Raw genomic sequence first — 20,876 nt, 5'->3', positions numbered from 1 at the left:
TTCCTTTTGGATAAACAGACATATTAGGCAAGCATTTTGGAGCTTTCACCTAAATAACTACAGGTGGTGAGATAAGCTGCACAATATAATTGACCTTTCAGTATATTGTTGCACACACACCATCTATTTAGCAAATGCCCTTGTTATCAACAGCAGCCTTTTAAACTCACCTGAGCTAACAGGTATGTGAGCTGGTTACTCTGCTGCGCTTAAAATTTCTTTTTTGGTTTGCTACAATGCCTTTTCTGAAACGTTGTCTCCCTCTGCTGGAACACTGACTTCTTTCATTTAATGCCTGCAGACTATAAAAGAGAAACCAACCCAAAAAGTTTGGTTGATTAGTCTGTGGCATTCTTTTAAACTGTTGCTTATGGCGGTCTCTGTGAGCTTCTCAGTGACATTCAGCCATCCAGGTATCCCGCCTGCAGTAGACGGAATGTGGCAATGGAACGCTGGCTGCGCGTGTCATAATAGGCTCTGAGCCTTTATATACCTGCGCACAGCAGCAGCCACCTTCAGTCTGCTGCTGGACAGCCAGCAGCAGCAGCAGCAGGAGAGGTAATTAATCAGCAACCCTCCTGCTAAGGGTAGACAGCTGCTCGTTCCACCCCCCCCCCGCCTTAATTGGTTCTCCTCCCTTCCAACGGTGTTGAGGCGGGTGGGAACAGCCGGGGGTTGAGGGTACTGTGCTAAAAGAGGTGGAGTTATGCAGATCTAAAACGCATGGATTGCAGCAGCAGCAAGCCGAAAAGTGCAGGCATGTGAGGGATCTAGAGGTTGACAGCATGTCTTCTTAACGGGAGTCCAGGTGGCCATCTCCACAAATGGACTTTTCAGAATCCTTGGGTGGCACCGTAGTCGGAAACCAATTCTGGTTATCGCTTCTCGGCCTTTTGGCTAAGATCAAGTGTAGTATCTGTTCTTATCAGTTTAATATCTGATACGTCCCCTATCTGGGGACCATATATTAAATGGATTTTTAGAACAGGGAGATGGAAAAAGAGCTTGCTCTGTCCACTCCACGCATTGACCTGGTATTGCAGTATCTCCAGGACCGGTGCACCCCTTCTTTAATGCAGTTTCTAAAATCAGAAAGAATTGAATTCAATGCTTTTTGTTCATTTTGCTTGTTTTTCGGATTTTGGGATGGACTGTTTGGCTTTGCTTTTCTTCTCCTCATTGGATTTTTCATGTTAAAAGTTGCAGAAGCCAGATGACAAGCTCATTTTGGTTCAACTTCAGCAACTGTGCATTGCATTGCCATGTAATGTAATGTAATGCAATGCTATCTATCTAGCTCTCCCTCTATACTTCCTTTTGGATAAACAGACATATTAGGCAAGCATTTTGGAGCTTTCACCTAAATAACTACAGGTGGTGAGATAAGCTGCACAATATAATTGACCTTTCAGTATATTGTTGCACACACACCATCTATTTAGCAAATGCCCTTGTTATCAACAGCAGCCTTTTAAACTCACCTGAGCTAACAGGTATGTGAGCTGGTTACTCTGCTGCGCTTAAAATTTCTTTTTTGGTTTGCTACAATGCCTTTTCTGAAACGTTGTCTCCCTCTGCTGGAACACTGACTTCTTTCATTTAATGCCTGCAGACTATAAAAGAGAAACCAACCCAAAAAGTTTGGTTGATTAGTCTGTGGCATTCTTTTAAACTGTTGCTTATGGCGGTCTCTGTGAGCTTCTCAGTGACATTCAGCCATCCAGGTATCCCGCCTGCAGTAGACGGAATGTGGCAATGGAACGCTGGCTGCGCGTGTCATAATAGGCTCTGAGCCTTTATATACCTGCGCACAGCAGCAGCCACCTTCAGTCTGCTGCTGGACAGCCAGCAGCAGCAGCAGCAGGAGAGGTAATTAATCAGCAACCCTCCTGCTAAGGGTAGACAGCTGCTCGTTCCACCCCCCCCCCCCCGCCTTAATTGGTTCTCCTCCCTTCCAACGGTGTTGAGGCGGGTGGGAACAGCCGGGGGTTGAGGGTACTGTGCTAAAAGAGGTGGAGTTATGCAGATCTAAAACGCATGGATTGCAGCAGCAGCAAGCCGAAAAGTGCAGGCATGTGAGGGATCTAGAGGTTGACAGCATGTCTTCTTAACGGGAGTCCAGGTGGCCATCTCCACAAATGGACTTTTCAGAATCCTTGGGTGGCACCGTAGTCGGAAACCAATTCTGGTTATCGCTTCTCGGCCTTTTGGCTAAGATCAAGTGTAGTATCTGTTCTTATCAGTTTAATATCTGATACGTCCCCTATCTGGGGACCATATATTAAATGGATTTTTAGAACAGGGAGATGGAAAAAGAGCTTGCTCTGTCCACTCCACGCATTGACCTGGTATTGCAGTATCTCCAGGACCGGTGCACCCCTTCTTTAATGCAGTTTCTAAAATCAGAAAGAATTGAATTCAATGCTTTTTGTTCATTTTGCTTGTTTGTCGGATTTTGGGATGAACTCTTTGGCTTTGCTTTTCTTCTCCTCATTGGATTTTTCATGTTAAAAGTTGCAGAAGCCAGATGACAAGCTCATTTTGGTTCAACTTCAGCAACTGTGCATTGCATTGCCATGTAATGTAATGTAATGCAATGCTATCTATCTAGCTCTCCCTCTATACTTCCTTTTGGATAAACAGACATATTAGGCAAGCATTTTGGAGCTTTCACCTAAATAACTACAGGTGGTGAGATAAGCTGCACAATATAATTGAGCTTTCAGTATATTGTTGCACACACACCATCTATTTAGCAAATGCCCTTGTTATCAACAGCAGCCTTTTAAACTCACCTGAGCTAACAGGTATGTGAGCTGGTTACTCTGCTGCGCTTAAAATTTCTTTTTTGGTTTGCTACAATGCCTTTTCTGAAACGTTGTCTCCCTCTGCTGGAACACTGACTTCTTTCATTTAATGCCTGCAGACTATAAAAGAGAAACCAACCCAAAAAGTTTGGTTGATTAGTCTGTGGCATTCTTTTAAACTGTTGCTTATGGCGGTCTCTGTGAGCTTCTCAGTGACATTCAGCCATCCAGGTATCCCGCCTGCAGTAGACGGAATGTGGCAATGGAACGCTGGCTGCGCGTGTCATAATAGGCTCTGAGCCTTTATATACCTGCGCACAGCAGCAGCCACCTTCAGTCTGCTGCTGGACAGCCAGCAGCAGCAGCAGCAGGAGAGGTAATTAATCAGCAACCCTCCTGCTAAGGGTAGACAGCTGCTCGTTCCACCCCCCCCCCCGCCTTAATTGGTTCTCCTCCCTTCCAACGGTGTTGAGGCGGGTGGGAACAGCCGGGGGTTGAGGGTACTGTGCTAAAAGAGGTGGAGTTATGCAGATCTAAAACGCGTGGATTGCAGCAGCAGCAAGCCGAAAAGTGCAGGCATGTGAGGGATCTAGAGGTTGACAGCATGTCTTCTTAACGGGAGTCCAGGTGGCCATCTCCACAAATGGACTTTTCAGAATCCTTGGGTGGCACCGTAGTCGGAAACCAATTCTGGTTATCGCTTCTCGGCCTTTTGGCTAAGATCAAGTGTAGTATCTGTTCTTATCAGTTTAATATCTGATACGTCCCCTATCTGGGGACCATATATTAAATGGATTTTTAGAACAGGGAGATGGAAAAAGAGCTTGCTCTGTCCACTCCACGCATTGACCTGGTATTGCAGTATCTCCAGGACCGGTGCACCCCTTCTTTAATGCAGTTTCTAAAATCAGAAAGAATTGAATTCAATGCTTTTTGTTCATTTTGCTTGTTTGTCGGATTTTGGGATGGACTCTTTGGCTTTGCTTTTCTTCTCCTCATTGGATTTTTCATGTTAAAAGTTGCAGAAGCCAGATGACAAGCTCATTTTGGTTCAACTTCAGCAACTGTGCATTGCATTGCCATGTAATGTAATGTAATGCAATGCTATCTATCTAGCTCTCCCTCTATACTTCCTTTTGGATAAACAGACATATTAGGCAAGCATTTTGGAGCTTTCACCTAAATAACTACAGGTGGTGAGATAAGCTGCACAATATAATTGACCTTTCAGTATATTGTTGCACACACACCATCTATTTAGCAAATGCCCTTGTTATCAACAGCAGCCTTTTAAACTCACCTGAGCTAACAGGTATGTGAGCTGGTTACTCTGCTGCGCTTAAAATTTCTTTTTTGGTTTGCTACAATGCCTTTTCTGAAACGTTGTCTCCCTCTGCTGGAACACTGACTTCTTTCATTTAATGCCTGCAGACTATAAAAGAGAAACCAACCCAAAAAGTTTGGTTGATTAGTCTGTGGCATTCTTTTAAACTGTTGCTTATGGCGGTCTCTGTGAGCTTCTCAGTGACATTCAGCCATCCAGGTATCCCGCCTGCAGTAGACGGAATGTGGCAATGGAACGCTGGCTGCGCGTGTCATAATAGGCTCTGAGCCTTTATATACCTGCGCACAGCAGCAGCCACCTTCAGTCTGCTGCTGGACAGCCAGCAGCAGCAGCAGCAGGAGAGGTAATTAATCAGCAACCCTCCTGCTAAGGGTAGACAGCTGCTCGTTCCACCCCCCCCCCGCCTTAATTGGTTCTCCTCCCTTCCAACGGTGTTGAGGCGGGTGGGAACAGCCGGGGGTTGAGGGTACTGTGCTAAAAGAGGTGGAGTTATGCAGATCTAAAACGCATGGATTGCAGCAGCAGCAAGCCGAAAAGTGCAGGCATGTGAGGGATCTAGAGGTTGACAGCATGTCTTCTTAACGGGAGTCCAGGTGGCCATCTCCACAAATGGACTTTTCAGAATCCTTGGGTGGCACCGTAGTCGGAAACCAATTCTGGTTATCGCTTCTCGGCCTTTTGGCTAAGATCAAGTGTAGTATCTGTTCTTATCAGTTTAATATCTGATACGTCCCCTATCTGGGGACCATATATTAAATGGATTTTTAGAACAGGGAGATGGAAAAAGAGCTTGCTCTGTCCACTCCACGCATTGACCTGGTATTGCAGTATCTCCAGGACCGGTGCACCCCTTCTTTAATGCAGTTTCTAAAATCAGAAAGAATTGAATTCAATGCTTTTTGTTCATTTTGCTTGTTTTTCGGATTTTGGGATGGACTGTTTGGCTTTGCTTTTCTTCTCCTCATTGGATTTTTCATGTTAAAAGTTGCAGAAGCCAGATGACAAGCTCATTTTGGTTCAACTTCAGCAACTGTGCATTGCATTGCCATGTAATGTAATGTAATGCAATGCTATCTATCTAGCTCTCCCTCTATACTTCCTTTTGGATAAACAGACATATTAGGCAAGCATTTTGGAGCTTTCACCTAAATAACTACAGGTGGTGAGATAAGCTGCAAAATATAATTGACCTTTCAGTATATTGTTGCACACACACCATCTATTTAGCAAATGCCCTTGTTATCAACAGCAGCCTTTTAAACTCACCTGAGCTAACAGGTATGTGAGCTGGTTACTCTGCTGCGCTTAAAATTTCTTTTTTGGTTTGCTACAATGCCTTTTCTGAAACGTTGTCTCCCTCTGCTGGAACACTGACTTCTTTCATTTTATGCCTGCAGACTATAAAAGAGAAACCAACCCAAAAAGTTTGGTTGATTAGTCTGTGGCATTCTTTTAAACTGTTGCTTATGGCGGTCTCTGTGAGCTTCTCAGTGACATTCAGCCATCCAGGTATCCCGCCTGCAGTAGACGGAATGTGGCAATGGAACGCTGGCTGCGCGTGTCATAATAGGCTCTGAGCCTTTATATACCTGCGCACAGCAGCAGCCACCTTCAGTCTGCTGCTGGACAGCCAGCAGCAGCAGCAGCAGGAGAGGTAATTAATCAGCAACCCTCCTGCTAAGGGTAGACAGCTGCTCGTTCCACCCCCCCCCCCGCCTTAATTGGTTCTCCTCCCTTCCAACGGTGTTGAGGCGGGTGGGAACAGCCGGGGGTTGAGGGTACTGTGCTAAAAGAGGTGGAGTTATGCAGATCTAAAACGCGTGGATTGCAGCAGCAGCAAGCCGAAAAGTGCAGGCATGTGAGGGATCTAGAGGTTGACAGCATGTCTTCTTAACGGGAGTCCAGGTGGCCATCTCCACAAATGGACTTTTCAGAATCCTTGGGTGGCACCGTAGTCGGAAACCAATTCTGGTTATCGCTTCTCGGCCTTTTGGCTAAGATCAAGTGTAGTATCTGTTCTTATCAGTTTAATATCTGATACGTCCCCTATCTGGGGACCATATATTAAATGGATTTTTAGAACAGGGAGATGGAAAAAGAGCTTGCTCTGTCCACTCCACGCATTGACCTGGTATTGCAGTATCTCCAGGACCGGTGCACCCCTTCTTTAATGCAGTTTCTAAAATCAGAAAGAATTGAATTCAATGCTTTTTGTTCATTTTGCTTGTTTGTCGGATTTTGGGATGGACTCTTTGGCTTTGCTTTTCTTCTCCTCATTGGATTTTTCATGTTAAAAGTTGCAGAAGCCAGATGACAAGCTCATTTTGGTTCAACTTCAGCAACTGTGCATTGCATTGCCATGTAATGTAATGTAATGCAATGCTATCTATCTAGCTCTCCCTCTATACTTCCTTTTGGATAAACAGACATATTAGGCAAGCATTTTGGAGCTTTCACCTAAATAACTACAGGTGGTGAGATAAGCTGCACAATATAATTGACCTTTCAGTATATTGTTGCACACACACCATCTATTTAGCAAATGCCCTTGTTATCAACAGCAGCCTTTTAAACTCACCTGAGCTAACAGGTATGTGAGCTGGTTACTCTGCTGCGCTTAAAATTTCTTTTTTGGTTTGCTACAATGCCTTTTCTGAAACGTTGTCTCCCTCTGCTGGAACACTGACTTCTTTCATTTAATGCCTGCAGACTATAAAAGAGAAACCAACCCAAAAAGTTTAGTTGATTAGTCTGTGGCATTCTTTTAAACTGTTGCTTATGGCGGTCTCTGTGAGCTTCTCAGTGACATTCAGCCATCCAGGTATCCCGCCTGCAGTAGACGGAATGTGGCAATGGAACGCTGGCTGCGCATGTCATAATAGGCTCTGAGCCTTTATATACCTGCGCACAGCAGCAGCCACCTTCAGTCTGCTGCTGGACAGCCAGCAGCAGCAGCAGCAGGAGAGGTAATTAATCAGCAACCCTCCTGCTAAGGGTAGACAGATGCTCGTTCCACCCCCCCCCCCCGCCTTAATTGGTTCTCCTCCCTTCCAACGGTGTTGAGGCGGGTGGGAACAGCCGGGGGTTGAGGGTACTGTGCTAAAAGAGGTGGAGTTATGCAGATCTAAAACGCGTGGATTGCAGCAGCAGCAAGCCGAAAAGTGCAGGCATGTGAGGGATCTAGAGGTTGACAGCATGTCTTCTTAACGGGAGTCCAGGTGGCCATCTCCACAAATGGACTTTTCAGAATCCTTGGGTGGCACCGTAGTCGGAAACCAATTCTAGTTATCGCTTCTCGGCCTTTTGGCTAAGATCAAGTGTAGTATCTGTTCTTATCAGTTTAATATCTGATACGTCCCCTATCTGGGGACCATATATTAAATGGATTTTTAGAACAGGGAGATGGAAAAAGAGCTTGCTCTGTCCACTCCACGCATTGACCTGGTATTGCAGTATCTCCAGGACCGGTGCACCCCTTCTTTAATGCAGTTTCTAAAATCAGAAAGAATTGAATTCAATGCTTTTTGTTCATTTTGCTTGTTTGTCGGATTTTGGGATGGACTCTTTGGCTTTACTTTTCTTCTCCTCATTGGATTTTTCATGTTAAAAGTTGCAGAAGCCAGATGACAAGCTCATTTTGGTTCAACTTCAGCAACTGTGCATTGCATTGCCATGTAATGTAATGTAATGCAATGCTATCTATCTAGCTCTCCCTCTATACTTCCTTTTGGATAAACAGACATATTAGGCAAGCATTTTGGAGCTTTCACCTAAATAACTACAGGTGGTGAGATAAGCTGCACAATATAATTGACCTTTCAGTATATTGTTGCACACACACCATCTATTTAGCAAATGCCCTTGTTATCAACAGCAGCCTTTTAAACTCACCTGAGCTAACAGGTATGTGAGCCGGTTACTCTGCTGCGCTTAAAATTTCTTTTTTGGTTTGCTACAATGCCTTTTCTGAAACGTTGTCTCCCTCTGCTGGAACACTGACTTCTTTCATTTAATGCCTGCAGACTATAAAAGAGAAACCAACCCAAAAAGTTTGGTTGATTAGTCTGTGGCATTCTTTTAAACTGTTGCTTATGGCGGTCTCTGTGAGCTTCTCAGTGACATTCAGCCATCCAGGTATCCCGCCTGCAGTAGACGGAATGTGGCAATGGAACGCTGGCTGCGCGTGTCATAATAGGCTCTGAGCCTTTATATACCTGCGCACAGCAGCAGCCACCTTCAGTCTGCTGCTGGACAGCCAGCAGCAGCAGCAGCAGGAGAGGTAATTAATCAGCAACCCTCCTGCTAAGGGTAGACAGCTGCTCGTTCCACCCCCCCCCCGCCTTAATTGGTTCTCCTCCCTTCCAACGGTGTTGAGGCGGGTGGGAACAGCCGGGGGTTGAGGGTACTGTGCTAAAAGAGGTGGAGTTATGCAGATCTAAAACGCGTGGATTGCAGCAGCAGCAAGCCGAAAAGTGCAGGCATGTGAGGGATCTAGAGGTTGACAGCATGTCTTCTTAACGGGAGTCCAGGTGGCCATCTCCACAAATGGACTTTTCAGAATCCTTGGGTGGCACCGTAGTCGGAAACCAATTCTGGTTATCGCTTCTCGGCCTTTTGGCTAAGATCAAGTGTAGTATCTGTTCTTATCAGTTTAATATCTGATACGTCCCCTATCTGGGGACCATATATTAAATGGATTTTTAGAACAGGGAGATGGAAAAAGAGCTTGCTCTGTCCACTCCACGCATTGACCTGGTATTGCAGTATCTCCAGGACCGGTGCACCCCTTCTTTAATGCAGTTTCTAAAATCAGAAAGAATTGAATTCAATGCTTTTTGTTCATTTTGCTTGTTTGTCGGATTTTGGGATGGACTCTTTGGCTTTGCTTTTCTTCTCCTCATTGGATTTTTCATGTTAAAAGTTGCAGAAGCCAGATGACAAGCTCATTTTGGTTCAACTTCAGCAACTGTGCATTGCATTGCCATGTAATGTAATGTAATGCAATGCTATCTATCTAGCTCTCCCTCTATACTTCCTTTTGGATAAACAGACATATTAGGCAAGCATTTTGGAGCTTTCACCTAAATAACTACAGGTGGTGAGATAAGCTGCACAATATAATTGACCTTTCAGTATATTGTTGCACACACACCATCTATTTAGCAAATGCCCTTGTTATCAACAGCAGCCTTTTAAACTCACCTGAGCTAACAGGTATGTGAGCTGGTTACTCTGCTGCGCTTAAAATTTCTTTTTTGGTTTGCTACAATGCCTTTTCTGAAACGTTGTCTCCCTCTGCTGGAACACTGACTTCTTTCATTTAATGCCTGCAGACTATAAAAGAGAAACCAACCCAAAAAGTTTGGTTGATTAGTCTGTGGCATTCTTTTAAACTGTTGCTTATGGCGGTCTCTGTGAGCTTCTCAGTGACATTCAGCCATCCAGGTATCCCGCCTGCAGTAGACGGAATGTGGCAATGGAACGCTGGCTGCGCGTGTCATAATAGGCTCTGAGCCTTTATATACCTGCGCACAGCAGCAGCCACCTTCAGTCTGCTGCTGGACAGCCAGCAGCAGCAGCAGCAGGAGAGGTAATTAATCAGCAACCCTCCTGCTAAGGGTAGACAGCTGCTCGTTCCACCCCCCCCCGCCTTAATTGGTTCTCCTCCCTTCCAACGGTGTTGAGGCGGGTGGGAACAGCCGGGGGTTGAGGGTACTGTGCTAAAAGAGGTGGAGTTATGCAGATCTAAAACGCGTGGATTGCAGCAGCAGCAAGCCGAAAAGTGCAGGCATGTGAGGGATCTAGAGGTTGACAGCATGTCTTCTTAACGGGAGTCCAGGTGGCCATCTCCACAAATGGACTTTTCAGAATCCTTGGGTGGCACCGTAGTCGGAAACCAATTCTGGTTATTGCTTCTCGGCCTTTTGGCTAAGATCAAGTGTAGTATCTTTCGAAAAGGCGGTTTTGGATGTTGGCCGCCCTAGTAGATTGATACATTATGCACACTGGGGTTTAGGCGCTTGTTAGTACGCCAGGTGGCTAATATAGTCATCTGGTGGAAAGCATGGCCCCCAGGATCGACGCCATTGGGCCGGGGAAGATCGAAAGCCCGAAGTGTGAAGTGCCCCAGGAGTGGTGACCCTGGGGTGCCTTAACTCACTGGGATTGGGAACCCCACTTGAGCTTATGGCACATTTGCACAAGCACTTCAAATTTTCTTTCTTCGCACACACCCTTATTCCGGGCCTTCTGGCCTTAGGATGGGGAATTTTTCAATTCCCGGTCGAAGGTCCGGGCAGTATTATACTGTGAAACCTTCACTATTTATTTAATTTCTTTGTCACTGTGTGTCCACTTATTCATGTGTGTCACGTCCTACTAGGATTTTGTCGGGATGCGGTCCCCTTACGGGTTCCTCTCTTGGCAGGTCTAGGGGGGGAGTGTGTGGCCATCAGGTTCCGCTCCCCCCTGAACCCCCCTGGCTCTCCTCTTTTGGGAGGAGAGCGTTGTTGGCTCCCCTCTTCCGGGAGGGGAGCACAGTCTTTGGCTCCCAGTGCCTTGCTCGGGTGAGAACTCGGGCAGGTGCTGGGGGTAAGATTGGGTCGCCTCTGGCTTCAGCTGGAGGTGGCTTTTTGTCCCTGTTCCTCGCTGTGGCCTTTTGGCTCGGAGGGACGGGGAATGGTTTGGGGGACCCTTCTCCTTTTGGAGAGGGTTTCAAGAAGACCAGCATCCTAGTGCACTTTTTTTGTGGCACTTGTCACTTTTTTAAGCGCACTCGGGTTTTGTACACGAATTCGGGCTTTCGAAAAAAAAAAAAAAAAATCTGTTCTTATCAGTTTAATATCTGATACGTCCCCTATCTGGGGACCATATATTAAATGGATTTTTAGAACAGGGAGATGGAAAAAGAGCTTGCTCTGTCCACTCCACGCATTGACCTGGTATTGCAGTATCTCCAGGACCGGTGCACCCCTTCTTTAATGCAGTTTCTAAAATCAGAAAGAATTGAATTCAATGCTTTTTGCTCATTTTGCTTGTTTGTCGGATTTTGGGATGGACTCTTTGGCTTTGCTTTTCTTCTCCTCATTGGATTTTTCATGTTAAAAGTTGCAGAAGCCAGATGACAAGCTCATTTTGGTTCAACTTCAGCAACTGTGCATTGCATTGCCATGTAATGTAATGTAATGCAATGCTATCTATCTAGCTCTCCCTCTATACTTCCTTTTGGATAAACAGACATATTAGGCAAGCATTTTGGAGCTTTCACCTAAATAACTACAGGTGGTGAGATAAGCTGCACAATATAATTGACCTTTCAGTATATTGTTGCACACACACCATCTATTTAGCAAATGCCCTTGTTATCAACAGCAGCCTTTTAAACTCACCTGAGCTAACAGGTATGTGAGCTGGTTACTCTGCTGCGCTTAAAATTTCTTTTTTGGTTTGCTACAATGCCTTTTCTGAAACGTTGTCTCCCTCTGCTGGAACACTGACTTCTTTCATTTAATGCCTGCAGACTATAAAAGAGAAACCAACCCAAAAAGTTTGGTTGATTAGTCTGTGGCATTCTTTTAAACTGTTGCTTATGGCGGTCTCTGTGAGCTTCTCAGTGACATTCAGCCATCCAGGTATCCCGCCTGCAGTAGACGGAATGTGGCAATGGAACGCTGGCTGCGCGTGTCATAATAGGCTCTGAGCCTTTATATACCTGCGCACAGCAGCAGCCACCTTCAGTCTGCTGCTGGACAGCCAGCAGCAGCAGCAGCAGGAGAGGTAATTAATCAGCAACCCTCCTGCTAAGGGTAGACAGCTGCTCGTTCCACCCCCCCCCGCCTTAATTGGTTCTCCTCCCTTCCAACGGTGTTGAGGCGGGTGGGAACAGCCGGGGGTTGAGGGTACTGTGCTAAAAGAGGTGGAGTTATGCAGATCTAAAACGCGTGGATTGCAGCAGCAGCAAGCCGAAAAGTGCAGGCATGTGAGGGATCTAGAGGTTGACAGCATGTCTTCTTAACGGGAGTCCAGGTGGCCATCTCCACAAATGGACTTTTCAGAATCCTTGGGTGGCACCGTAGTCGGAAACCAATTCTGGTTATCGCTTCTCGGCCTTTTGGCTAAGATCAAGTGTAGTATCTGTTCTTATCAGTTTAATATCTGATACGTCCCCTATCTGGGGACCATATATTAAATGGATTTTTAGAACAGGGAGATGGAAAAAGAGCTTGCTCTGTCCACTCCACGCATTGACCTGGTATTGCAGTATCTCCAGGACCGGTGCACCCCTTCTTTAATGCAGTTTCTAAAATCAGAAAGAATTGAATTCAATGCTTTTTGTTCATTTTGCTTGTTTGTCGGATTTTGGGATGGACTCTTTGGCTTTGCTTTTCTTCTCCTCATTGGATTTTTCATGTTAAAAGTTGCAGAAGCCAGATGACAAGCTCATTTTGGTTCAACTTCAGCAACTGTGCATTGCATTGCCATGTAATGTAATGTAATGCAATGCTATCTATCTAGCTCTCCCTCTATACTTCCTTTTGGATAAACAGACATATTAGGCAAGCATTTTGGAGCTTTCACCTAAATAACTACAGGTGGTGAGATAAGCTGCACAATATAATTGACCTTTCAGTATATTGTTGCACACACACCATCTATTTAGCAAATGCCCTTGTTATCAACAGCAGCCTTTTAAACTCACCTGAGCTAACAGGTATGTGAGCTGGTTACTCTGCTGCGCTTAAAATTTCTTTTTTGGTTTGCTACAATGCCTTTTCTGAAACGTTGTCTCCCTCTGCTGGAACACTGACTTCTTTCATTTAATGCCTGCAGACTATAAAAGAGAAACCAACCCAAAAAGTTTGGTTGATTAGTCTGTGGCATTCTTTTAAACTGTTGCTTATGGCGGTCTCTGTGAGCTTCTCAGTGACATTCAGCCATCCAGGTATCCCGCCTGCAGTAGACGGAATGTGGCAATGGAACGCTGGCTGCGCGTGTCATAATAGGCTCTGAGCCTTTATATACCTGCGCACAGCAGCAGCCACCTTCAGTCTGCTGCTGGACAGCCAGCAGCAGCAGCAGCAGGAGAGGTAATTAATCAGCAACCCTCCTGCTAAGGGTAGACAGCTGCTCGTTCCACCCCCCCCGCCTTAATTGGTTCTCCTCCCTTCCAACGGTGTTGAGGCGGGTGGGAACAGCCGGGGGTTGAGGGTACTGTGCTAAAAGAGGTGGAGTTATGCAGATCTAAAACGCGTGGATTGCAGCAGCAGCAAGCCGAAAAGTGCAGGCATGTGAGGGATCTAGAGGTTGACAGCATGTCTTCTTAACGGGAGTCCAGGTGGCCATCTCCACAAATGGACTTTTCAGAATCCTTGGGTGGCACCATAGTCGGAAACCAATTCTGGTTATTGCTTCTCGGCCTTTTGGCTAAGATCAAGTGTAGTATCTTTCGAAAAGGCGGTTTTGGATGTTGGCTGCCCTAGTAGATTGATACATTATGCACACTGGGGTTTAGGCGCTTGTTAGTACGCCAGGTGGCTAATATAGTCATCTGGTGGAAAGCATGGCCCCCCAGGATCGACGCCATTGGGCCGGGGAAGATCGAAAGCCCGAAGTGTGAAGTGCCCCAGGAGTGGTGACCCTGGGGTGCCTTAACTCACTGGGATTGGGAACCCCACTTGAGCTTATGGCACATTTGCACAAGCACTTCAAATTTTCTTTCTTCGCACACACCCTTATTCCGGGCCTTCTGGCCTTAGGATGGGGAATTTTTCAATTCCCGGTCGAAGGTCCGGGCAGTATTATACTGTGAAACCTTCACTATTTATTTAATTTCTTTGTCACTGTGTGTCCACTTATTCATGTGTGTCACGTCCTACTAGGATTTTGTCGGGATGCGGTTCCCTTACGGGTTCCTCTCTTGGCAGGTCTAGGGGGGGAGTGTGTGGCCATCAGGTTCCGCTCCCCCCTGAACCCCCCTGGCTCTCCTCTTTTGGGAGGAGAGCGTTGTTGGCTCCCCTCTTCCGGGAGGGGAGCACAGTCTTTGGCTCCCAGTGCCTTGCTCGGGTGAGAACTCGGGCAGGTGCTGGGGGTAAGATTGGGTCGCCTCTGGCTTCGGCTGGAGGTGGCTTTTTGTCCCTGTTCCTCGCTGTGGCCTTTTGGCTCGGAGGGACGGGGAATGGTTTGGGGGACCCTTCTCCTTTTGGAGAGGGTTTCAAGAAGACCAGCATCCTAGTGCACTTTTTTTGTGGCACTTGTCACTTTTTTAAGCGCACTCGGGTTTTGTACACGAATTCGGGCTTTCGAAAAAAAAAAAAAAAAATCTGTTCTTATCAGTTTAATATCTGATACGTCCCCTATCTGGGGACCATATATTAAATGGATTTTTAGAACAGGGAGATGGAAAAAGAGCTTGCTCTGTCCACTCCACGCATTGACCTGGTATTGCAGTATCTCCAGGACCGGTGCACCCCTTCTTTAATGCAGTTTCTAAAATCAGAAAGAATTGAATTCAATGCTTTTTGTTCATTTTGCTTGTTTGTCGGATTTTGGGATGGACTCTTTGGCTTTGCTTTTCTTCTCCTCATTGGATTTTTCATGTTAAAAGTTGCAGAAGCCAGATGACAAGCTCATTTTGGTTCAACTTCAGCAACTGTGCATTGCATTGCCATGTAATGTAATGTAATGCAATGCTATCTATCTAGCTCTCCCTCTATACTTCCTTTTGGATAAACAGACATATTAGGCAAGCATTTTGGAGCTTTCACCTAAATAACTACAGGTGGTGAGATAAGCTGCACAATATAATTGACCTTTCAGTATATTGTTGCACACACACCATCTATTTAGCAAATGCCCTTGTTATCAACAGCAGCCTTTTAAACTCACCTGAGCTAACAGGTATGTGAGCTGGTTACTCTGCTACGCTTAAAATTTCTTTTTTGGTTTGCTACAATGCCTTTTCTGAAACGTTGTCTCCCTCTGCTGGAACACTGACTTCTTTCATTTAATGCCTGCAGACTATAAAAGAGAAACCAACCCAAAAAGTTTGGTTGATTAGTCTGTGGCATTCTTTTAAACTGTTGCTTATGGCGGTCTCTGTGAGCTTCTCAGTGACATTCAGCCATCCAGGTATCCCGCCTGCAGTAGACGGAATGTGGCAATGTAACGCTGGCTGCGCGTGTCATAATAGGCTCTGAGCCTTTATATACCTGCGAACAGCAGCAGCCACCTTCAGTCTGCTGCTGGACAGCCAGCAGCAGCAGCAGCAGGAGAGGTAATTAATCAGCAACCCTCCTGCTAAGGGTAGACAGCTGCTCGTTCCACCCCCCCCGCCTTAATTGGTTCTCCTCCCTTCCAACGGTGTTGAGGCGGGTGGGAACAGCCGGGGGTTGAGGGTACTGTGCTAAAAGAGGTGGAGTTATGCAGATCTAAAACGCGTGGATTGCAGCAGCAGCAAGCCGAAAAGTGCAGGCATGTGAGGGATCTAGAGGTTGACAGCATGTCTTCTTAACGGGAGTCCAGGTGGCCATCTCCACAAATGGACTTTTCAGAATCCTTGGGTGGCACCGTAGTCGGAAACCAATTCTGGTTATCGCTTCTCGGCCTTTTGGCTAAGATCAAGTGTAGTATCTGTTCTTATCAGTTTAATATCTGATACGTCCCCTATCTGGGGACCATATATTAAATGTATTTTTAGAACAGGGAGATGGAAAAAGAGCTTGCTCTGTCCACTCCACACATTGACCTGGTATTGCAGTATCTCCAGGACCGGTGCACCCCTTCTTTAATGCAGTTTCTAAAATCAGAAAGAATTGAATTCAATGCTTTTTGTTCATTTTGCTTGTTTGTCGGATTTTGGGATGGACTCTTTGGCTTTGCTTTTCTTCTCCTCATTGGATTTTTCATGTTAAAAGTTGCAGAAGCCAGATGACAAGCTCATTTTGGTTCAACTTCAGCAACTGTGCATTGCATTGCCATGTAATGTAATGTAATGCAATGCTATCTATCTAGCTCTCCCTCTATACTTCCTTTTGGATAAACAGACATATTAGGCAAGCATTTTGGAGCTTTCACCTAAATAACTACAGGTGGTGAGATAAGCTGCACAATATAATTGACCTTTCAGTATATTGTTGCACACACACCATCTATTTAGCAAATGCCCTTGTTATCAACAGCAGCCTTTTAAACTCACCTGAGCTAACAGGTATGTGAGCTGGTTACTCTGCTGCGCTTAAAATTTCTTTTTTGGTTTGCTACAATGCCTTTTCTGAAACGTTGTCTCCCTCTGCTGGAACACTGACTTCTTTCATTTAATGCCTGCAGACTATAAAAGAGAAACCAACCCAAAAAGTTTGGTTGATTAGTCTGTGGCATTCTTTTAAACTGTTGCTTATGGCGGTCTCTGTGAGCTTCTCAGTGACATTCAGCCATCCAGGTATCCCGCCTGCAGTAGACGGAATGTGGCAATGGAACGCTGGCTGCGCATGTCATAATAGGCTCTGAGCCTTTATATACCTGCGCACAGCAGCAGCCACCTTCAGTCTGCTGCTGGACAGCCAGCAGTAGCAGCAGCAGGAGAGGTAATTAATCAGCAACCCTCCTGCTAAGGGTAGACAGCTGCTCGTTCCACCCACCCCCCCGCCTTAATTGGTTCTCCTCCTTTCCAACGGTGTTGAGGCGGGTGGGAACAGCCGGGGGTTGAGGGTACTGTGCTAAAAGAGGTGGAGTTATGCAGATCTAAAACGCGTGGATTGCAGCAGCAGCAAGCCGAAAAGTGCAGGCATGTGAGGGATCTAGAGGTTGACAGCATGTCTTCTTAACGGGAGTCCAGGTGGCCATCTCCACAAATGGACTTTTCAGAATCCTTGGGTGGCACCGTAGTCGGAAACCAATTCTGGTTATCGCTTCTCGGCCTTTTGGCTAAGATCAAGTGTAGTATCTGTTCTTATCAGTTTAATATCTGATACGTCCCCTATCTGGGGACCATATATTAAATGGATTTTTAGAACAGGGAGATGGAAAAAGAGCTTGCTCTGTCCACTCCACGCATTGACCTGGTATTGCAGTATCTCCAGGACCGGTGCACCCCTTCTTTAATGCAGTCTCTAAAATCAGAAAGAATTGAATTCAATGCTTTTTGTTCATTTTGCTTGTTTGTCGGATTTTGGGATGGACTCTTTGGCTTTGCTTTTCTTCTCCTCATTGGATTTTTCATGTTAAAAGTTGCAGAAGCCAGATGACAAGCTCATTTTGGTTCAGCTTCAGCAACTGTGCATTGCATTGCCATGTAATGTAATGTAATGCAATGCTATCTATCTAGCTCTCCCTCTATACTTCCTTTTGGATAAACAGACATATTAGGCAAGCATTTTGGAGCTTTCACCTAAATAACTACAGGTGGTGAGATAAGCTGCACAATATAATTGACCTTTCAGTATATTGTTGCACACACACCATCTATTTAGCAAATGCCCTTGTTATCAACAGCAGCCTTTTAAACTCACCTGAGCTAACAGGTATGTGAGCTGGTTACTCTGCTGCGCTTAAAATTTCTTTTTTGGTTTGCTACAATGCCTTTTCTGAAACGTTGTCTCCCTCTGCTGGAACACTGACTTCTTTCATTTAATGCCTGCAGACTATAAAAGAGAAACCAACCCAAAAAGTTTGGTTGATTAGTCTGTGGCATTCTTTTAAACTGTTGCTTATGGCGGTCTCTGTGAGCTTCTCAGTGACATTCAGCCATCCAGGTATCCCGCCTGCAGTAGACGGAATGTGGCAATGGAACGCTGGCTGCGCGTGTCATAATAGGCTCTGAGCCTTTATATACCTGCGCACAGCAGCAGCCACCTTCAGTCTGCTGCTGGACAGCCAGCAGCAGCAGCAGCAGGAGAGGTAATTAATCAGCAACCCTCCTGCTAAGGGTAGACAGCTGCTCGTTCCACCCCCCCCCCCGCCTTAATTGGTTCTCCTCCCTTCCAACGGTGTTGAGGCGGGTGGGAACAGCCGGGGGTTGAGGGTACTGTGCTAAAAGAGGTGGAGTTATGCAGATCTAAAACGCATGGATTGCAGCAGCAGCAAGCCGAAAAGTGCAGGCATGTGAGGGATCTAGAGGTTGACAGCATGTCTTCTTAACGGGAGTCCAGGTGGCCATCTCCACAAATGGACTTTTCAGAATCCTTGGGTGGCACCGTAGTCGGAAACCAATTCTGGTTATCGCTTCTCGGCCTTTTGGCTAAGATCAAGTGTAGTATCTGTTCTTATCAGTTTAATATCTGATACGTCCCCTATCTGGGGACCATATATTAAATGGATTTTTAGAACAGGGAGATGGAAAAAGAGCTTGCTCTGTCCACTCCACGCATTGACCTGGTATTGCAGTATCTCCAGGACCGGTGCACCCCTTCTTTAATGCAGTTTCTAAAATCAGAAAGAATTGAATTCAATGCTTTTTGTTCATTTTGCTTGTTTGTCGGATTTTGGGATGGACTCTTTGGCTTTGCTTTTCTTCTCCTCATTGGATTTTTCATGTTAAAAGTTGCAGAAGCCAGATGACAAGCTCATTTTGGTTCAACTTCAGCAACTGTGCATTGCATTGCCATGTAATGTAATGTAATGCAATGCTATCTATCTAGCTCTCCCTCTATACTTCCTTTTGGATAAACAGACATATTAGGCAAGCATTTTGGAGCTTTCACCTAAATAACTACAGGTGGTGAGATAAGCTGCACAATATAATTGACCTTTCAGTATATTGTTGCACACACACCATCTATTTAGCAAATGCCCTTGTTATCAACAGCAGCCTTTTAAACTCACCTGAGCTAACAGGTATGTGAGCTGGTTACTCTGCTGCGCTTAAAATTTCTTTTTTGGTTTGCTACAATGCCTTTTCTGAAACGTTGTCTCCCTCTGCTGGAACACTGACTTCTTTCATTTAATGCCTGCAGACTATAAAAGAGAAACCAACCCAAAAAGTTTGGTTGATTAGTCTGTGGCATTCTTTTAAACTGTTGCTTATGGCGGTCTCTGTGAGCTTCTCAGTGACATTCAGCCATCCAGGTATCCCGCCTGCAGTAGACGGAATGTGGCAATGGAACGCTGGCTGCGCGTGTCATAATAGGCTCTGAGCCTTTATATACCTGCGCACAGCAGCAGCCACCTTCAGTCTGCTGCTGGACAGCCAGCAGCAGCAGCAGCAGGAGAGGTAATTAATCAGCAACCCTCCTGCTAAGGGTAGACAGCTGCTCGTTCCACCCCCCCCCGCCTTAATTGGTTCTCCTCCCTTCCAACGGTGTTGAGGCGGGTGGGAACAGCCGGGGGTTGAGGGTACTGTGCTAAAAGAGGTGGAGTTATGCAGATCTAAAACGCGTGGATTGCAGCAGCAGCAAGCCGAAAAGTGCAGGCATGTGAGGGATCTAGAGGTTGACAGCATGTCTTCTTAACGGGAGTCCAGGTGGCCATCTCCACAAATGGACTTTTCAGAATCCTTGGGTGGCACCGTAGTCGGAAACCAATTCTGGTTATCGCTTCTCGGCCTTTTGGCTAAGATCAAGTGTAGTATCTGTTCTTATCAGTTTAATATCTGATACGTCCCCTATCTGGGGACCATATATTAAATGGATTTTTAGAACAGGGAGATGGAAAAAGAGCTTGCTCTGTCCACTCCACGCATTGACCTGGTATTGCAGTATCTCCAGGACCGGTGCACCCCTTCTTTAATGCAGTTTCTAAAATCAGAAAGAATTGAATTCAATGCTTTTTGTTCATTTTGCTTGTTTGTCGGATTTTGGGATGGACTCTTTGGCTTTGCTTTTCTTCTCCTCATTGGATTTTTCATGTTAAAAGTTGCAGAAGCCAGATGACAAGCTCATTTTGGTTCAACTTCAGCAACTGTGCATTGCATTGCCATGTAATGTAATGTAATGCAATGCTATCTATCTAGCTCTCCCTCTATACTTCCTTTTGGATAAACAGACATATTAGGCAAGCATTTTGGAGCTTTCACCTAAATAACTACAGGTGGTGAGATAAGCTGCACAATATAATTGACCTTTCAGTATATTGTTGCACACACACCATCTATTTAGCAAATGCCCTTGTTATCAACAGCAGCCTTTTAAACTCACCTGAGCTAACAGGTATGTGAGCTGGTTACTCTGCTGCGCTTAAAATTTATTTTTTGGTTTGCTACAATGCCTTTTCTGAAACGTTGTCTCCCTCTGCTGGAACACTGACTTCTTTCATTTAATGCCTGCAGACTATAAAAGAGAAACCAACCCAAAAAGTTTGGTTGATTAGTCTGTGGCATTCTTTTAAACTGTTGCTTATGGCGGTCTCTGTGAGCTTCTCAGTGACATTCAGCCATCCAGGTATCCCGCCTGCAGTAGACGGAATGTGGCAATGGAACGCTGGCTGCGCATGTCATAATAGGCTCTGAGCCTTTATATACCTGTGCACAGCAGCAGCCACCTTCAGTCTGCTGCTGGACAGCCAGAAGCAGCAGCAGCAGGAGAGGTAATTAATCAGCAACCCTCCTGCTAAGGGTAGACAGCTGCTCGTTCCACCCCCCCCCCCGCCTTAATTGGTTCTCCTCCTTTCCAACGGTGTTGAGGCGGGTGGGAACAGCCGGGGGTTGAGGGTACTGTGCTAAAAGAGGTGGAGTTATGCAGATCTAAAACGCGTGGATTGCAGCAGCAGCAAGCCGAAAAGTGCAGGCATGTGAG

At 45.7% G+C, this 20,876-nt stretch overlaps 14 non-coding genes and 2 pseudogenes across 14 annotated transcripts; all 16 read left to right on the top strand.

Annotated features, from left to right (window-relative positions):
• The first annotated feature begins 877 nt into the window (after window positions 1-877).
• Window positions 878-1,068, top strand: LOC141226571 (U2 spliceosomal RNA). The gene has a single exon (XR_012293699.1). It is a non-coding gene; the product is annotated as a U2 spliceosomal RNA (small nuclear RNA).
• A 1,123-nt stretch (window positions 1,069-2,191) lies between these two features.
• On the top strand, window positions 2,192-2,382 carry LOC141226570 (U2 spliceosomal RNA). The gene has a single exon (XR_012293698.1). It is a non-coding gene; the product is annotated as a U2 spliceosomal RNA (small nuclear RNA).
• Window positions 2,383-3,503: 1,121 nt separating this feature from the next.
• On the top strand, window positions 3,504-3,694 carry LOC141226569 (U2 spliceosomal RNA). The gene has a single exon (XR_012293697.1). It is a non-coding gene; the product is annotated as a U2 spliceosomal RNA (small nuclear RNA).
• Window positions 3,695-4,814: 1,120 nt separating this feature from the next.
• On the top strand, window positions 4,815-5,005 carry LOC141226568 (U2 spliceosomal RNA). The gene has a single exon (XR_012293696.1). It is a non-coding gene; the product is annotated as a U2 spliceosomal RNA (small nuclear RNA).
• Window positions 5,006-6,126: 1,121 nt separating this feature from the next.
• On the top strand, window positions 6,127-6,317 carry LOC141226567 (U2 spliceosomal RNA). Its single transcript, XR_012293695.1, has one exon. It is a non-coding gene; the product is annotated as a U2 spliceosomal RNA (small nuclear RNA).
• Window positions 6,318-7,439: 1,122 nt separating this feature from the next.
• LOC141226566 (U2 spliceosomal RNA) lies at window positions 7,440-7,630 on the top strand. The gene has a single exon (XR_012293694.1). It is a non-coding gene; the product is annotated as a U2 spliceosomal RNA (small nuclear RNA).
• Window positions 7,631-8,750: 1,120 nt separating this feature from the next.
• LOC141226565 (U2 spliceosomal RNA) lies at window positions 8,751-8,941 on the top strand. The gene has a single exon (XR_012293693.1). It is a non-coding gene; the product is annotated as a U2 spliceosomal RNA (small nuclear RNA).
• A 1,119-nt stretch (window positions 8,942-10,060) lies between these two features.
• LOC141226395 (U2 spliceosomal RNA) lies at window positions 10,061-10,152 on the top strand (annotated as a pseudogene).
• A 793-nt stretch (window positions 10,153-10,945) lies between these two features.
• LOC141226300 (U2 spliceosomal RNA) lies at window positions 10,946-11,127 on the top strand. Its single transcript, XR_012293511.1, has one exon. It is a non-coding gene; the product is annotated as a U2 spliceosomal RNA (small nuclear RNA).
• Window positions 11,128-12,246: 1,119 nt separating this feature from the next.
• On the top strand, window positions 12,247-12,437 carry LOC141226563 (U2 spliceosomal RNA). The gene has a single exon (XR_012293691.1). It is a non-coding gene; the product is annotated as a U2 spliceosomal RNA (small nuclear RNA).
• Window positions 12,438-13,555: 1,118 nt separating this feature from the next.
• Window positions 13,556-13,647, top strand: LOC141226392 (U2 spliceosomal RNA; annotated as a pseudogene).
• A 794-nt stretch (window positions 13,648-14,441) lies between these two features.
• LOC141226299 (U2 spliceosomal RNA) lies at window positions 14,442-14,623 on the top strand. Its single transcript, XR_012293510.1, has one exon. It is a non-coding gene; the product is annotated as a U2 spliceosomal RNA (small nuclear RNA).
• Window positions 14,624-15,741: 1,118 nt separating this feature from the next.
• Window positions 15,742-15,932, top strand: LOC141226071 (U2 spliceosomal RNA). Its single transcript, XR_012293300.1, has one exon. It is a non-coding gene; the product is annotated as a U2 spliceosomal RNA (small nuclear RNA).
• A 1,121-nt stretch (window positions 15,933-17,053) lies between these two features.
• LOC141226562 (U2 spliceosomal RNA) lies at window positions 17,054-17,244 on the top strand. The gene has a single exon (XR_012293690.1). It is a non-coding gene; the product is annotated as a U2 spliceosomal RNA (small nuclear RNA).
• A 1,121-nt stretch (window positions 17,245-18,365) lies between these two features.
• Window positions 18,366-18,556, top strand: LOC141226561 (U2 spliceosomal RNA). The gene has a single exon (XR_012293689.1). It is a non-coding gene; the product is annotated as a U2 spliceosomal RNA (small nuclear RNA).
• Window positions 18,557-19,675: 1,119 nt separating this feature from the next.
• LOC141226560 (U2 spliceosomal RNA) lies at window positions 19,676-19,866 on the top strand. Its single transcript, XR_012293688.1, has one exon. It is a non-coding gene; the product is annotated as a U2 spliceosomal RNA (small nuclear RNA).
• The last annotated feature ends 1,010 nt before the right edge of the window (window positions 19,867-20,876 follow it).

Source organism: Phyllobates terribilis, unplaced genomic scaffold, assembly GCF_046119375.1.
Source record: "Phyllobates terribilis strain yellow unplaced genomic scaffold, ASM4611937v1 Scaffold_414__1_contigs__length_1644244, whole genome shotgun sequence".
NCBI lineage: Eukaryota > Metazoa > Chordata > Amphibia > Anura > Dendrobatidae > Phyllobates > Phyllobates terribilis.
Note: the sequence above shows the minus strand (reverse complement) of the source record. Positions and strands in the feature narration are given on the sequence as shown.